The following is a 6,000-nucleotide window of genomic DNA, read 5'->3' as shown; positions in this document are numbered from 1 at the left end:
CAGCCTCCAGAGTAGCTGGGACTACAGGCATGCGCCACCATGCCCGGCTAATTTTATTTCTGTATATATTAGTTGGCCAATTAATTTCTTTCTATTTATGGTAGAGACAGGGTCTTACTCAGGCTAGTTTCAAACTCTGGACCTCAAGCAATCCGCCCACCTCGACCTCCCAGAGTGCTAGGATTACAGGCGTGAGCCACCACGCCCGGCCCATTTTGTCTTTTGATGAGTTTATAGTTTCATAATCTTTATGTCAAATCTCAACACCTCAAGAACATAAAAATGTCCAGTAAAACCTAGTCAAAATCATATGTATGCTGACAATTTCAAAACATTTTTACTATTATTTTACCAATAATACCCTTTTTAAAAATAGTAATAATTCAGCTTCTTTACCAAAGATTATTAACTTCACATGAACCATTAGGGTTTAATTTATGAGCATTCCCTTATTTTTAAGATAGTCCAGAACCACGTAAGCCCAAGCATGTAATAATGGACATACACAAAGCATACCTAAACATATACACTCATACACACACACAAACACACACACACACACATAGTTCTAATAGGTTTTATCCTAAAACTCTAGCCATAAGATGGTAACACAACTCACCAGTGTGTAAAAAAGACAATTGGATCCAAATGTCTTCTGACAAAACTGGAACTTATTTACATGGCAAACTTTAGTTGCCCTGATTAGTAACTTCGTTATGCCTGTGGATCAAAATTTGGGGTAAAACAGTTTCCATGGCAGTTTGATTATAAAAATGTCTTCAGCTGTTTTTTTGGGGGGAGGGGTTCCTCTTTAGTTGACAATGAGTTTTCAAGTTACATTTTAGGTAGAACTGGCTGCAGAGTCTGCAGATAGCCTTTCAATTGCAAATACCATAATCAATGAATTATCTGAATATCAACATAAAAAGTTAGCAGGTATTTTAGAAGCCAGAAGAAAGCATGAGAGACATTTTAATTCTATATTGGTAGGTCTACCATTTGAGCTTCGAATTTTCCTTGATGTGATTTGCCCTTTCCTAAAAACTTGTGCACAAGAATTGGCTATAACCAGCTGAGCCCTAGAAAACCTGGCATGCCTTTGAACCTTTCCATTTACACAAAACTTGCAAGTACTGGTGCCATAAACTAACTGGGGTGCCTAAGAGGTCGTTCTCTTTGTCTTTCCTCATTTTTAAAGGATCTGTTTCCCATTTTGCTTTGAAAGAAGCAACTGAACTGTATTCTAGGGTTTTGTGTCATGGATCAAAGTGTGCTGATTGTGGGTGGTATTCTTCAATGTTCCACCACTGAGTCGGCCTCACCCTCTTACGTGTCTCAGTTTCTCTCTTGAGTGTCTAGTACCTCTCAGAGGGCTCAAAATGCCAAGTGATGAGATCTCATATGCCTTTCCTTGAAGAGCCTTCTTTTAATTTATTTGTTTGGGGGTTCCCTATAAGGCCACGCAAGCCTAATGGAATCACCCCACACAACTCACGCGCAGCACCACGGGCACCCAGAAGTACATAATGGCTAGGAAAAGTAAAATGCCCTTTCTTCCTCAGAGCTGAGGAACACAGTCCTGTTTCCTCTTTCACAAATGCATAGAAACGCCAATTAAGATTACTTTTAGGATAAAAATACAATGGAGAAGACACTTTAGAATGCACCTCCAAACTAAATTAGGATCCCAAACAATAATTCCTAGGAAAAGAAACAGCTCTGAGTAAACCAAGACCATCAACCAAAAAACAGGAGGGCCAGAGCTCAGGAGGACTTACCAGTTCCACCATAGGAGAAGCTCAGAGTCAGGGGTGACAAAAGGGCCGTGCCAGTACCTGGTGCAGAGTTTGGGCTATTCCTTCAGGGATCCTGAGTCTTCTTTGAGCCCCATGTTGGGCGCCAATCTTGTCAACAGAAAAGAACCCAAAGTGCAAAATAATTTAAAGAGGTTTATTCTGAGCCAAATTTGAGGACCATGACAAGGAGTCATGCCCAAGGAGCCTTCAGGAAGTGGACTTAATGTGCTCGGGTTACAGTTTGCTTTTCTACATTTCAGGGAGACAGGGGTTACAAGTAAGGTCGTAAGTCAATATGTGGAAGGCATACATTTGTTTTGGCCCAGAAATGTGGGCCATCTCAAGGTGGGAAAGGCTTTGGGGGTAGGTGGGTTTCAAGACTCTTTGACTTGTAATTAATTAAAGACATGAGCTTTTGTCTAAAGGCTTGGAATGTTAAGTAAGCCTATAAATCAGAAACAAGCCAGTGGACATATATTTATTGTGTAAATTGAGGACCTGCAGGTTTGTCCTTAGGCCTGTTAATGGGTTACAAAGGATATCTCCAGGAAGGAAGGGAGCATGACGAGGCATGTCTGACCTCCCTACTCCTGGCAGGCAATTTAGTTTTAGGGTATCTCCTTGGCCAAGAAGGAGTCCATTCAGTCAGCCATTGTTGGGGGGAGCTGATGATTTTATTTTAGTTCACAACTGTAACACTGAAATTTTTTAATCAAAATATCATCCCATTTCCTTGTGCAAGAAGTCTAACCCCAGTTCATGTCAAGCAGAGGAAAACTACTAGATAAACAAATTAAACAAAAGGCAATACCAAAGTATAAATACAAAGTGATACAGAACTCTAGAGGAGAAAGGAATGGCAAACTAACAAGAAAATATCATCCAGCATAACAGGAAAGAAACTTAAAAAAAATGTGAAGAAGAAACTGTGGAAGAGGGAAAAGGAAAACCAAAGAACCCATCATGGAAAACAGTGGGTATAAAAGGTACCTTTACCCTTCTTGAGAAATGGTTTTATTCATTGTTGACTCTTTTCTCCTTGTCAGTGAGCAAGACAGACCAGAAGCATGTGGGACATTTAGCTATTTAGCAAGAGAACAAGGTACGAGTGGTAAAATTGGTAAAGTTTTGCAGTAATCACTGAATTTTTGGCTTCAAAAGATACAGGACCTGTGTGCCTATGGCACTAAGTGCAGCTTCATGGATGCAGCTGTTTCCAATGTCAGTACCCAGAGAGTGATTACTAAGGGAAGCACGAAAACTGCAAATGAAACCCTTGCTTCCTAACCACAGCAATGTGAAAAAGAAAACACAAGCCACCTGTGAGCTGTGTCCAAAACAAAGCAATGGGGGGCAGTGGGAAAGAAAGAAAACATTAAGTTGTCTCATACACATTTCATCTCAATTTTATCACCCTGTGTAATTGATTTCCAAGACTTCAAAACACCCTTTAACTATAGTTATTCAACCTACTAAACAAGTCATCTCACCGTTGCCCCATTTGAAGGAAGAGTGGAGACTCTCTCAATGTGGATAAGAGAAAGAAAAAGGAGTCACCTCAAAAGAGGAGAGTGTTCTGAAGCCTAATGGTAAGAAGTGGTGACACTTTGTCACTTGCCTTAACCCTTTCAAAGATTCATCAAACCAGAAGATAGAAATCCATGAAGTTATGAATACAACTTTTCTCATTAAAAAACCAGAAATATTTCTTCACAAAAAAAGAACACATATAAATGACATCTTATCACTCACTCATTTAGGTCTACCTCTTGGCCATTGATCTCCAGTGGCTTCTGCTTTCTGCAACATGAAAAAAGGAAGTCACTAGAGTTTCCTACCTGACATTATTTGTGTGCATTGCACTACAGGGCACGTTTCAAATAAAAAGTTCTGGTTTGCAGCTGAGGTAAGTAGATTATTTTAACAACGTCGTTCTTCTCTAAGGCTCATCTTGTTTTAAATTATTTTAGCATATTCTTCTTCTCTATTTTTTATCACTGCATGATGTAAAGAGTTATCTATGCAACCCCTATCCCTAAAAGATTCCCCTGGACAGATCTCATCTGAAATGCATGAAAATGCTTTTTAAAAAGCTATTTTGCCCTTATTTCTGTCCATAATAATAAAAAAAAATTATCACCACATTCCATAATTACATCAATTAGTATTTTAGGGAACTAATGTTTTTCAAATGATCAAGATTTTCTTTTCATTTCACAACTGAAGGTAAAAAAAATTAAAGTTGATATATTGCTTTTCACTTTACAAAGCACTTATAACCTATATTGGCAGCCAAAAGCAAGTCTAAATGTAGAAAGGAATGCATAACCATTCTAGTAATGATTCAAAATAAAAATATTTTGGCACTTTTACTTCGTCAATTTCCTGATTCTTGCCAAAAAATAATCACCTGTCAATCAGTTCAACTAAGGCAGAGGGAAAAAAAGCTGGCAGAAATCATCAATGCTCTTTCAAGAGATGGAAACTATGAGTGTCTAAAAATATACATTATTCATTATAATTCCATACTCAACACAGACCTAACATGAACATATTTCCCGTTATCTTGAGAATTTGTTTCATTGCTTAACCTCACAGATTTTTCTGGTAGCACAGTTATTTTTTTCCTTTTGAATCAAAGTTTAACGTTATCTATCAAGTATTAATAATTAGCTTTTTCTGTTTTGTCAACCTTACTCCAACCCCTCAACACAATAAAAACACATGAATACACCCCCCACACACACCATATATACCTTCTAGGAAAACATGTGTTTATACTTTTCAGGATAAAGAAAACCTAGTATATATTGTTCTGTGTATGAGAATCTTCCCAAGGCTACCTCAACACAGAACTGTAGGTAACCTGAGCCAGCAAGACTTGCTTTGCCTTTTACTTTTGTCCTCTGGGTTACCAGTCAGTGGGCACTTGGTACAGGGGTACAGGGGTATAGTGGGTACAGGGGTACAGTGGGTACAGGGGTACAGTGGGTACAGGGACACTAAAATGACATGTTTTAACTGTCTTCACTGCCAAATGAAACTTTCCTCTTTCTCTCTTCCATCTGCTTAGTAAAAAATAGATGGCTATAGATGATAGTTGATAGGCAGGTAGATAATAGGTATAATAAGATGTAAGATTTCCCACCAAATAATATCTCCCTGCTCTGGCATTACTATGTAACAGGTCCCATGAATTAACCCAAACTCTATAAGGATGTAATATTAGCTCACATTTATTGAGCATTAAAAATAGCCCTGGCACTGGGCTAAGTCAGTCTTGTGTTACTTTAATCCTCACAGCAGCCTTATCAAGTGGGTGTAGTTATTTTTCTCGTGTTGCAGATGCACAACTAAGTTTTACATAGGTTCTGTATATAACTCACTCAAAGTCACACAGCAGACAGTAAGTGTTAGACCTGGGATTTGCACCCAGCTCTGGGGGACTCTAATGACTGGCTCCTACGCTCTTAACAATGTTACCAGCCCTTAGTACACAAGCATTTGCTACCATAGAAAATATTTTAGGAAACTAAAATCGTCACTGATTCAGCTAAGCTTCCAAACAAAAGGAAACCTGGTAGCCTTCAGGAGCTCTATCCAACCATCAGACTTGGGCACTATGAATTGTTGCTTACTACTTTTGAGTGGCTCCAAAAAGGAATGATTTATTGTCAGGGGTTAGTGGCATTGTCTTACTCCAGTCACATGAGCATGAATTAAGTGAAAGCTAGGAGTGCCCAGTGAGCCACACCGTCTTTCAGAGTGTTGCTGCAAGGAGAGGAGGAGGGTCCCAAGAGGATCACAGACTCTGCTCAGGAAAGCTCAGGTTCAAATTCCTGCTCTGCCATCTTAGCTTGATGACTTTCCTCACTCTGGTTTCATCTGTAAAATAACAACCCCGGGAGGAGTCATCCAGGTACTCAGAAGTGCCTGCCATAGATATTCCCTCACTCCTGACAAGATGAAACTCTTCAAGGGAAAGTGTTTCTTCAAGTTAGCACCAGCTCACAGAAGGTTCTGAAAATGCAAATATTCCACTCCATCCATCACCTTTAGACTGAAGCTTTTAAGAAACCCTTTGGATGGTGCGTAGTGAGTTCTATGAGTACAAAATTCTCTAGTATGGAAGCAGCATCTGATTTAATCTGTGGGGGCAATTGCAAGATTGCACAGTTTACCCAGTAGTAAATTACACAAACAT

The sequence above is a fragment of the Microcebus murinus genome, chromosome 7 (assembly GCF_040939455.1).
Source record: "Microcebus murinus isolate Inina chromosome 7, M.murinus_Inina_mat1.0, whole genome shotgun sequence".
Classification (NCBI taxonomy): domain Eukaryota; kingdom Metazoa; phylum Chordata; class Mammalia; order Primates; family Cheirogaleidae; genus Microcebus; species Microcebus murinus.
Note: the sequence above shows the minus strand (reverse complement) of the source record.